Here is a 13,008-nt window from a genome sequence, read left to right as displayed (position 1 = left end):
GAGTTCATTTGGGTCCTCTCTCTCTCTTTCTTTTGGTCCATCTGGCTAAAGGTCTGTCAATCTTGTTAATCTTTTCAAAGAGCCAACTCTTTGTTCCATTGATTCTTTGTACAGTTTTCTTTGTTTCTATTTCATTAATTTCAGCTTTAATTTTTTATCTCTTCCCATCTACTCTTTTTAGGTATTGTTTGTTCTTGGTTTTCCAAGGTTTTCAGTTGTCTCATTAATTTATTTATGTTTCTAGTTTTCTGGTTTATTTTCCTCTTAGGACTGCCTTCATTGTGTCCCAAAGATTTTGGTATGCTGTATTTTCCTGCAATTCTTAGAAATGTTTGATTTCCTTCTTGATTTCTCCCACAGTCCAATTTTCAATCAATAATGTGTTATTTAGCTTCCATGAATTTCTGTACTTTTTCCCATTTTTATTGTTCTTGATATCTAGCTTTATTCCTTTGTGGTTGGATAGAATACAAAACAATATTTCAATTTTCGTAAATTTGTGGAAACTTAGTGTCCTGATACGTGGTCAATTTTTGAGACAGTTTCATGGGCTGCTGAGAAGAAAGTATATTCTTTGGTGTTTGGATGGAATGTTCTATAGATGACTTAATGGGGCATTTTTATTTCACTATGAGTAATTACAATGTCACAGGGGGCACTGTGTAGTCACAATGGAAAACTGTGATTTCATAATGGTGGCTTAGATGTCACAATGGGGTATTGTGCTATTACAATGGAGCATGTGTTGTCACAATGGGGAATTGTGATGTCTCAATGGGACATCGTGATGTAAAAATGGAGTATTATGATATCACATAGAGAATTATAGTTTCATAATAGAACATCGCAATATCACAGTGAGGAATCATGATGTCACAACTGGGCATTGTGCTGTCACAACAGAAAATTTTGATGTTGTTATGGGCATTGAGATGTGACAATGGGGCATTATGTTGCCTCAGTGAGGAATTGTGATGTCACATGGGACATGCTCAATGGGGAATGTGACAGCTTAATGAGGCATTGTGATGTCACAATGGAGCATTATAATGTCACAATAGAGAAATTTAATCTCATAATGGGGCATTGTGATATACAAATTGCATTTATGTCATTATGGAGAACTGTTATACCACAATTGCACATTGTGATGTCAAATGAAGGATTATGGTATAATAATGGAGCACTGTGGTGTCATTATTTGTGATGCCACAATGGAGAATTATGCTGTTATAATAGGGCATTTTGATGTCACAATGGGGCACTAAGTTGTCTCAATGGAACATTACATAGTTACAATGATCAATTTTGATGTGATAATGGACGTTAAAATGTCACAATGTAGCATTATGACTTCACAAGGGATATTTTGCTATTGGCTTCTTATGGCACCAGGGAGCTTAGTGAGACCGGATCCCCTAGCTTTAGAGGGAACAGGAAGCTCAGTGTGTCAGGCTTGTGGCTCCAGTGGATCTAGACAGCACATAAGACTAGCTGCTGGCACCTGTAGGACCACAGAGTGCTGCTAGAGGAGGCCTTCTGCTCCAGCAGGTCCAGGGAGCATCTTGGGATCAGACTTTCAGATTCAGAGGGTCCTGGGAGCACCATGGGAAGAGACATCCAGCCCCAATGGGCTAAGAAATTAGTGGGGCACTGGAACATTGGGTCTAGTGCTCCCAGAGTCCACCAAAAGACCAGGGTTTGGTGTAAGTAGTGTCTTAAAAGCAGTGTAGGTGTGGAGTTTAGGCTTCTGTTCTAGTTTGTTCCTCCACTGCTGTGACAAAACACTCTGACCAATACCAACTTGGGAGGAAAGGGTTTATTTGGCTTACATCTCCTGGGTCACAGCTCATTACCGAGGGAGCCCACAGTTGGAACTCAGGGCAGGAACCTGGAGGCAGGAGCTGAAGCACAGGACGTGGAGGAACACTGACTGCTTACTAGCTTGCTCTCCTGGCCCCTACTCAGCCTGCTTTCTTATACAGCATAGGCCTACCGGTCCAGGGGTGGCACCACCTACCATGGGCTGAGCCCTCCCACATCACTCAATAATCAAAAAGATGCCTCACAGACATGTCCTCCAATGGAGGAAATTCCCCATTTGAGGCTCCCTCTACCCAGTTGACGACTGATTTCTCAAAAAAATTGAGAAATATTGTTTTGTATCCTATCCAGCCACAAAGTTGACGACTAAAGCTGTCCAGCACAGCTTCCAAGGTTTCAGTGGTCACTGCAGGACTGACAGTTATACAGCTGTGGTCCCAGAGGTTACTTCAGGCCTGTAGCATTAACCATAGCCTCAAGTTACCACATAGACATTAATGGGTCTGACATTTGGTTTCCTGCCCCCAGTCAATTCACAGAGTTTAGAGTGTGACTAGATTTTGTGTCTGTCTAGATACCTTGGGATTTGGCCCCACCCTTGGTCCTGTTGGCATACAGCCAAGATGGGCTCGCCTCTGTGATTCCATTAGTCAACGAACACTGAGTTTCACCAGTCCCTGTGGCTAAACCCCAAGCAGATATTCCTCTAGGAAGAGTCACAGAAAACAAAACATTCAAATTATCAGTCTAACTGATGCACAATATATGACAAAGAAACACAAAAAATATGACACAACCACTACCTCTGACTCATCCCCCAGCTGATAAAGTCCTGGGTAAGGGAATTCAAAGCTATTGAGATAGCTGAATTTTCTGAGAATAAATGACCATACAGAAGAATCCAACAAACAGATGCACAAACTTAGGAAATCCTCCAAGACACAAGACACTCTCCACAGTGAATGAAATGGTCAGTAAACTGGAGGCAAAAATCCAAAATATGAGGGAAAACTTCATCAAGGAGATTGAAATATTAAAATTAAATCAAACAGAAATGCTTGAAATGAAGGGGATGGCCAGTTAAATAAAGCCATAACAAACACCATCATTAACGGATAAGACCATGCAGTAAAACAAATTACAGGGATAGTGGACAAAGTTGAGGCCTTCATACAAACTGACATACTTAAGGGAAAAAAATTAAGGAACATGAGCAAATTTTCCAAGAAGTCTGGGATATATTCAAGAGGCCAAACCTGATAATTCATGGTGTAGAAGAAGGAGCAGAGATGAAATCAAATGCAATTGACAGAATATTTAACAAAATTATAGAAAATTTCCCAAACCTAATAAAAGAAGTAGACATCCAGATACAAGAGGTGTATAGAACACCAAATAGACATGACCAGAGAAGAAACTGCCAACAATACAACATAGTCAGAATGTCAAAAAAATACAAAGTAAAAAATAATCCTAAGAGGAGAACAATAAAAACATCAAGTTGGATATAAAGGCAGAAATATCAGAATCACCACAGGCTTTTCATCAGCAACCATAAAATCCAGAAGAGCATGAAGTGAAATATGTCAAGCTCTGACAGCAAATAACTGTGAACCAGGAATGTTGTACCCTGCAAGTTATCTATTAAAAAGAATGGAGAAATAAGGGTATTTCAAGACAGACACAGACTAAGATGATTCATGACAATCAAGCCAGCACTTCAGAAAATTCTTAATGGTAAACTTTATAGGTGGGAAGAAGAAAGAGAACCTCTTCCTCAGGAATGTATCAAAGTATGCACTCCATGAAAAGAACAGATAAATAAACTAGACCTAGGAGAGAAACACATATGTTAAACACAGCAACTCAGCAAACCCTTGTGACTAACATGAGAAAAGGAAAAGAAATGCAAATAATTAAGTGAAACAGAAAACCACCAAAAAAAAAAGAATTCACAGAAAACCCCTTTCTATAACCTTACATGTAAATGGCCTCAACTCATCACTAAAAAGACATAGACAAATGGACTGGATTAAAAACAAGAACCGACCAAGTTCTCTAAGAAACACACCTAGTCAGCAAAGATTTTAAAAAAAAACAACACTCAACATTGAAGGATTCAAAACAAACTATCAAGGAAATAGAAACCATAAAAAAGCAAGCATAGGATCCTTACATCAGATAAAACAGACTTTATCCCAAAACTAATTAAAACAGATAAAAAAAGGGCAATACATATTAATAACAGGAACAATTCATGAAGAAGATAAAACAATAGCAAACATTTATATAGTGAATATTGGAGCCCCTAATTTTGTAAAACAAACACTAAAGGGTATAAAAGGCCATATAGGTCCTGACACAATAATAGTGGGGAACTTTAATACTCAACTCTTAGTTGTAGATAGATCTTTTAAACTAAAATCAAGTAATGAAAAGTTAGAATTAAAAAACACTACGGATCAAATTCACTTAACTAAACATGTAGAATATCCCACCCAACAGATAGACAATACACATAAGCACACATTTTTTTCCTCAACAGCACATAGAACCTTTCCCAAAATCGATCATATCATAGGACACAAAACAAGTCTCAACAAACACAAAAAAAATTGAGATAATTCCTTGTACTTTATTAGACCACAATGAAATAAAAGTAGAAATTAAACAAGAGAAACCACAGAAACCACAAAAAATACTTGGGGACTAAACAATACATTTTGAATGAACAATGGATCATCCAAGAAATCAAAGATGAAAGTTAAAAATTCCTAGAGACAAATGATAATGAAAAAACAACCTATGAGAACCACTGGGATGCAGCCAAGGTAGTCCTGAGAAGAAAGTTCATAGCAGTAAGTGCTCACATTAAAAAATCCAAGAGACATCAAATAAACAACCCTACGATGCATCTCAAGGCTCTCAAAAAACAGCAAGCAACTAATCCCAGTCCTAGTAGATGGCAAGAAATACAAAGATTAAGGGGGCTAGAGAGGTGGCTCAGTGGTTAAGAGCACTGGCTGCTCTTGCTGAGGACTCAGGTTGTATTCCTAGAACCCACATGGTAGCTAACAAACAACTATCCTAAATCCAGCTCCAGGGGATTCAATACCCTGTTCTGATCTCTGTGGGCATTGCAAGACACTGGGGTACTTACATATATGCAAGCAATATTTTATTTAAAAATAAATAAAATATTTTAATGTAAAAATTAGAGAATAAATTAACTAAAAGAACAATACATAAAATTAACCAAGGAGTTAGTTCTTTGAAAAAGTAAACAAAATTGACAACCCTTAGCCAATATATCAAAAAGAAATAAATAGGAAGACACAAATTTACAAAATTAAAGATCAAAAATGTGCCATTACAACAGATGCTAATGAGATACAGAACATTATTAGAGATCAGCATTAACGCTATACTCTAAAAAACCAGAAAACTTTGAATAGAAGAACTTCTAAATGCATTACCATCTACCAAAAGTAAAACCAGAAGCTACAAATAAATTTAAACAGACCCATTGAAAGCAATGAAATAGAAGCTGTAACAAAAATCTTACCTCCTTGGTCGAGGCATGGGTTGAGATTCAGTGCCCAGAGCCACCAGGGGCCTCAGCTCACCTCCTGCTGCCACAGTGTGGGAGGGTGAAACCCAGGCCCCAACAAGCAAAAACAAAACAATAAGATCTTACCTCAAAGAAATGCCCAGGACAGGACAGACTCACCACTGAATTCCATCAGACTTTTCAAGGAAGACCTCATACCAATTCTGCTTAACTTGTTCCAGAAAATAGAAAGCGAAGGAACACTACCAAATGCATTCTGTGAAATCAGTATTATTCTGATACCAAAATCAGGTAAAGACAACACAAAAAAATAAAACTACAGATCAATTTCTTTGATTAACATAGGTGCAAATTTCTCAATAAAATATTTGCAATAAAATATTTGTATAGCAATCTTGGTTGACAGTCCTTTACTTCCAGGCCTTGCATATAACATCTCATGCTTTCTGACTTTTAGTCTCCTATTTCCTTTATGATGTCTTTGAAACAACATTCATCATTCAATAACATGTTGTCCAATATGATTTTGTGTATGTTCTGTAATTTCTCTTGCTGTTGAGCTGTAGTTTTATTCCACTGTGGTCATGTAGAATACGAGAAATTATTTCAATTGTCCTACATTTGTTAAGATTTGCTTTATGTCTTAATATATGATCTATTTTTTAAAAAGTTCCATGGGATCCTGAGAAGAATGTGTATTCTGAAATGTTTGGATAGAATACTCTGTAGAGGTCTATTAGGTCCATTTGATCTATGACACCATTTAACTCAGATGTCCTCGTTTTGTTGAAACTATCTTTCTACAGTGAGAATGGGTTATTTAAGAAACTCGGTATTATTGTATTGGGATTAATCTCTGTGTTTACATCTAATAGTATGTTTTATGAAATTAGATACACCATATCAGATTCATAAATGCTTAAAATTATAATGTCATCTTAATGGATTTTTCCGTTAGTATATATGAAGTGACATTTTTCTCTTCTAATTTTGGCTAGTCTATTTGAAGTCTATTTTGTTGGATATTAAAACACTTATACCTGCTTGTTTTCCAGTTACATTTGCTTGGAATAACATTCTTTCATTTGTTCACCTTTAAGTTTGCATCTGTCTTTGATGGGGAAGGGTACTGTTGAAGACAACAAATAGATAGGTCCTGTTTGTAAATCTAGTTTAATAGCATATGCCATTTGTTTGGGGACTTTAGACCTTAATATTCAGAGTTATTATTGAAAGGTGTTACGAATTCCTGTCATTTTGTTGATTTTGTACTTTTTGGTGTTTTCTCATATCTCATTTGCTTAACTACTGTTCTAATACAGTTTTTTTTCTTGTAGCCTCATAAATATGTTTATCTTTCTCTTCAGTTCAGAAGATATCTTCAAGTATCTTCTGTAGAGTTGGCTCAACGTTCATGAATTCCTCTAGCCTGATTTATCATGGAAAATTTTCTTTCTCCTTCAGTTGTGATGGTTTTGCTGTGCTTAGAAATCCACACTGGCCAGTGTTGTCTTTCAGAGTTTGAAATACTTCATTCCAGGCCTTCTCAGCTTTAAATTTTTCTATGTATCATTCAATTGGAGTTACCCCACATAGGGGGACCACCACCACCACCAGAAACCATTAACTATCAAAGAAAAAGTCCAATGCCAGGTGAGGGATACCTCCCTTCAAATTGCTAGTTAGGGAATACAACCTCCCACCACCACCCCCATATAATACAAGCTATTGCCGTTGCTCTTGGTTGCCTGTCAGAACTTGAAAGTAGGGCCCTATTGCTGAGGACACCACACATTTCAGTCATAGGACTTGGAGAAATTAAGCTGGTACTGACCTGGAAGCATCCTCCCTGACAGCCAGCTCTCATAGTGTTATAAGGTGTTATGCAAGCTGCTGAGGGGGGGTATCAATAGTCCTACCCAGCTGTAGAGCCAATGAACTACAATAATGACTGGCGAGATATGCCCATGAGTGCAATTGTGACACTAATAGCTTGGGGGTAACCAACAGCAGTCTGATTAAACTTAAGACCTGCTCAGGAAGAGGAAATGCATGCCTCATATTGTAAACCTCACAGCAGGAGAGATCATAGACCGTAGATGCTAAAATGATATAGTATCCAACTGCCCTGTAAATACTTATCTTTATACCCACAGATAAATGCAGCTATCATTTCTTATCAAAGAACCTTCTTTATGTAGTAGACAGAGGCTATTACAGAGAACCACAACTGGTCAAGGTGCAGAGAATGAATGACTGCAGAGTGTCCATCCCCATACAGCACATTTAAAACACAACCCTTATACCCAAGGCTCAGGGAGCATCAAGAAGGAGCAGAAGAATTGTAAGAGTCAGAAGGCTGGAGAATTGCTACAAAATAGTGTCTTCTGGACAAGACAGGAAGTTGTACCTATGAAGTCCCCAAAACACTGCCCAAGACCTGCAGACGGCCATGCTAGTCAACATTCCAGCATGGATGAATGGGGAAAGGTACATAAAGCCCCAGGCTTAGTTGAAGACTTCCAGGTAGTTGATGACTGCTGTGGAAGGGAGTGTTTGTTTTCTTCAGGGGAGGTCCCCTGATAGGCTGCCCATGCCCAAATAGTCAGCCTATACCCTAGTAAATATGGGCAATTAATTGGAGACCTCTTTTGATATTTATCATCTATCATCTATCTATCATCTATCAATCATCTGTCTACCTACCTACCTACCTAGCTATCTACAGATGTCTGTCCAGATAGATAGATAGAGGACATGGATTTGAGAGGATGATGTGGGGAGACACGGTAGTAGTGGAGAGGGAGAGGAGTGAATATAATGAAAATACATGGTATGCATGCATAAAAATCTAAAAAAATAAAGTATTTGTTCTATTATCAGCTGATATTCTGACATGCCTTTCTTTATATGTGACTTGTTTTTCATTTACAGCCTTCAATGTACTTTCCTTATCTGTATAATTACTACTCTAACTAAATGTGATGTAAGGAAGTTCTGATCTTTTCTGTTTGGTGTTTTAAATGACATATATACATATATTTTTCAAGATCTTGGCTCTGGACATTCTCCTGTTCTAAGGCCCACACCTACTCAGCTTAGCTAGTTAGATCCTCCCCACCCTGTCCCCATTCCGCCTTAGACCTAGGCTCCCTCCTGCTCTTCCCCTTTGAGACCCTGCCCACTGCATCTTGAACTCCCTGTACAGGGACCAGCTACATTCTCCTGCTCGAAGGCTCACTCCTACTCTGCCTAGCTAGTTAGACCCTCCCCATGGTGTCCCCACCCCCACCTTGGGCCTAGCTCCCCGACTCTTCCCGCTTGAGACTTCCAGACTACCCTAACAAATACACCTCTCATCACTTATTAAAGAAGCTTCTTATTGCAATAGATAGAGACTATTACAGAGTTCCACAACTGATCAAACACAGAGAGTGTCTGTTAGACGCACAGCCCTAAGTGACACATCTCTAATGAAACCTCTACATCTAACACTCATGGAGCATAGTGGAACAAGGGGTAGAACAGAACTAATACATCTCTCAAGTCTCACCAGCAAAATTTCCTCATTCAACAGATAACACTTAAAGCCACAACTGGCCAAAATGTGGAGAATACGAGACTGCAGTGTGTGTATGTGTGTCCCTGGATAGGACTCCTATATTAAACTTCAGTTACCCAGGACTCAGAGACCATTTCAGAATAGAGGGCGGAAAGACTGCAAGAGCCAGGGGTGGTAGATAACCACAAGAAGACAGAGTTTTCCAGGCTTCTGGAAACTTACTCATATGAACTTACAGCAATGGTGACAACGTGCACAAGACCCATGCAAACTGAAACCAATCAAAAACCCAGCATAGAAATTGGAGAATGGATAAGAAGCCCCAACCCCACCTGAGGAACTATTAGCAGCTGGTTACTGCTGGGTGAGGGAATAATTGGTCTTCTTTAAGGGAATGATGCCAGATAGGCTGACCAGACTCCAGTGGATGAACTTACACAGAGGGACATCTAGGCACAAACATGACTCATTAGGCCTTAACATATATGACAGAATGCCTGAAATCTGATAGGGCTATGGAAGGTGCAGATAGGGAAGGGGGTCTAAATACAATTAAGATGTATTGTATGAAATGCATAGAAATTCAATAAAAATATACATTGAAAAGAGTATTTTTAAAGCCCATTTTAAAAAATCTTGGCTTGGTTTTATTGAAAATGTGTTCTATGCCTTTGTTATAGGTCTGCTTCTTCTATGCCTGTGATTCTTGAATCTGGCCTTCTCATAGTGTCCTGCATTTCTAGGATGTTCTGTTTATTCTTGCTCATTAGGTTATTTTACTTCCCCTTGTCTTCAAACCTGATATTCTGCTTTCTCCTCGATCTCCACTCTATTGGTGAAGCTCTTCATAAAGATTTGCATTTGACTTACTGAATTTTTCATTTTTAGCATTTCACTTTTGTTTCTTTGTTGCTGTTGTTTTTTGAGGCAGGGTCTTCCCATAGCCCCAGCTGGCCTGGAACTCGGAATGAGATCAGGCTGGCTTCCATCTCACAGAAATCTACCTGCCTCTGCTTCTGAGTGCTGGAATTAAAGGCATGCACCACCAAACCTTTTGGCTTTTTTTTTTTTTTTTTTTTTGGTATTTCTTTTTATTGGACTCTACTTTCTTATCTTGTATTAACTTTCTTATTTCATTCATCTGTTTGTGTTTTCTTGGAATTCATTCAGGAGTTTGTGTCCTCTGCCTTCTTTAAAATCATTCTTATGAATTCTTTGTCTGGGATTTCACCTAATTCATTCTCACTGGAGGCCTTTACTGTGAGATCAGTCATTTTTGGATGAGTCACGTTGCCTTAATTTTTCATGTTTCTTGTGTTTGAATGTTGGGAACCTGTGCATCTATGACTTAGTCATTTGTTTGATTTTTTAAATCATTCTTTCTCTTTCAGTGGAAATGCTTTGCAACGTTTAAGAGGGAATAGCTTGAGGTATCACTTTACTTGTTAAACTAGTGTTCAGGACACTATGCTCAATTCCCAGTATTCCAATGAGAGTAGCCTACTGTCTGCAAAAACAATCACAGTGTAGGCCCACTATGAAAATCATATTGGTAGTCAAAGAACAGCCACGCCCCCACATGTTGGATTTTGTCAAAGGCCTTTACTGCGTCTACTTAGATGATCATGTGATTTCTGTCTTTGAATCCATTTATGTGTTGAATTAAATTTGTGATATACATATGTTGAGCCATTCCTGTACGTCTGAAGTGAAGCCAAGCTGCTCATGATGAATGGATTTTTCATATTGTTTTGAATTCAATTCGTAAGTATTTTATTGAGAATTCTTACATGCATGTTTATCAGGGAGGTTGGTTTGAAATTTTCTTTTTATTGCATCTTTATCTGTTTCTTGTATCATGAAAATACTGGCTTCATATAAAGAGTTTGGAAGCATTCCTTCCTTTTCTACTTTATGAAATAATTTGAGTAGTACTGGTATTATTTCTTCTTCAAAGGTCTGGTAGAATTCTGCAGTGAATCAATTTGGTCCTGGGCTCCTTTTAGTTAGAGTTTTTATTATTGCTTCAATTATCATTGCTAGTTATAGACCTGTTTAGATTAATTGATTACTTTTGAGGCATTTAGCAATTCATCCATTTCTTTTAGGTTTCCCAATTTAGTGGAACACAGGTTTTTAGGGTATATTTTCCTGAGTTTTGGAATTTCATTGATATCTGTTTTAAAAAGTATTTTTATCTCTAATTTTATTAATTTGAGTTTTCTCTCTCCTTTGGTTAATTTGGCTAAGTGTTTGCCAAACTTATCTTGTTTATCTTTTCAAAGAACCAACTCTTCATTTCATTGATTCTTTGGCTTGTTGTTTCTTTCTACCTCATTAATTTCTGCTCTGATCTTAATTACTTCTCTCCCCATCTACTGTTTTGGACTGTGGTTTGGTCTTGTTTTTCTAAGGCCTCGAGATGCATCATTAAGTTGTTTGTTTGGTTCTGTCTTGGTTGTTTCTTCATTGCTGTGACAAAACACTCTGACCAATACCAACTTGGGGAGGAAAGGGCTTATTTGTCTTACATCTCCCAGGTCGCAGTTCATCAGGGAGCCCAAGGTAGGAACTCAGGGCAGGAACCTGGAGGCAGGAGCTGGAGCACAGGCCATGGAGGAATGCTGCTTACTGGCTTGCTCCCCTGGCCCCTGCTCAGCCTGCTTTCTTATGCAACATAGGCCCACCTGCCCAGGGGTGGCACCACCCACAGTGGGCTGGGCCCTCCCACATCACTCAGCAATCAAGAAGATGCCCCATGGACATGGCCACAGGCCAGTCCAATGAAGGCAATTCCCTAATTGAGACTCCCTAAACCCAGGTGTGTCAAGTTGACACTAAAGCTATCCAGCACAGGTTCTTTTTGAATCTCATATACATATATCCAACTGAAGTCTAAAATGTCTCTATGAGATGTCTCATTTGAGCTCACATTTATCATTCCTTGCCTTCTCCCACCCAGGCCTGCCCTATGCATAGTCTTCTCATGTCATGAAATGACAGCTCTACCCTTCCATGAACTGTAATTTCAACATTGGCTCCTATTTTTCTCCCACACCTACATCTGGCTTAGCAAATCCTATTTTTTCCAGGTCTAACCATTTTTCATACCTCTCCTACTATCACCCTAATCCAAACCATCCTCACCTCTTCTAGACTACAGGAATGCCTCTTAACTCACTTCCTCACTGCTCTGCTCACCCATCTGCATTCTAATCCAGCACAGTGCCTTGAGTGATCTTTAAAAGCATAGATCATACTATACACTCTTCCTCAAATCCTCTTGATTCCTCCAAACTTAATCTCCCGGCTCTCCCACTCATTCAATCTGCTCTGGCATGTTTCCTCCCCCAAGCTGCAATTGCTCTTGCCTCTTCCTGGAAGGTATCCTCATGGCTTCCTCCCTCTTCTTCAAGTCTTTACCAAAATTTCATTTTATTAAATTTTGTTTATTTTTATTAATGTGTATGTATGTTTGCCTGCTTGTCTGTAAATGAAGCATGTACATGCAAGTGCCCGCAGAGCCCAGAAGAGGGCTTTGGAACCTACGGACCTGGAGTTACAGGAGCTGTGAGCCACCCAATGTGGGTGCTGAGAATTGAACTAGGATCCTCTGTAAGAGCAGCAAGTGCTCTTGAGCACTGAGCCATCTCTCCAGCCCCCAAAATGACATTTGGGCATTCTCTGACTCATTTAAACTGTCCCCCAACACCACACACACACACACACACACACACACACACACACACACACACACGGAGAGACAGACTTTCTAATTCCTCATTTTATTTTTTCCATACACTCATCATTGGCTGGTAAAGTATATATTTTATCTATTCACGTGTCTCCCCCTCACTAGAAGGGATCTGTGTGAGGACTGTTTCTCTGCTTCTAACATTACCTGGTACATAGGATACTTCCAATAAATATTTGCTACAGGAATTAGGTTGCCTAATCTTTCTGAATGTTAGTTGAAGAAAATATAGGAAATAGCCCCAACTACCATGTAAGATTCATAGAAGTAATGAGTGAGGACTACAGAGATAGTGCT

The 13,008-nt window shown here is 38.9% G+C and overlaps 1 non-coding gene across 1 annotated transcript; it reads left to right on the top strand.

Moving 5' to 3' along the window:
• Positions 1–5,372: 5,372 nt before the first annotated feature.
• LOC115072321 lies at positions 5,373–5,497 on the top strand. The gene has a single exon (XR_003851359.1). It is a non-coding gene; the product is annotated as a small nucleolar RNA ACA64 (small nucleolar RNA).
• Positions 5,498–13,008: the final 7,511 nt, after the last annotated feature.

Source organism: Nannospalax galili, unplaced genomic scaffold (assembly GCF_000622305.1).
Source record: "Nannospalax galili isolate Female #2095 unplaced genomic scaffold, S.galili_v1.0 scaffold441, whole genome shotgun sequence".
Classification (NCBI taxonomy): domain Eukaryota; kingdom Metazoa; phylum Chordata; class Mammalia; order Rodentia; family Spalacidae; genus Nannospalax; species Nannospalax galili.
The sequence above is the reverse complement of the archived record's forward strand: the minus strand, read 5'-3'. Positions and strand labels throughout refer to the sequence as shown.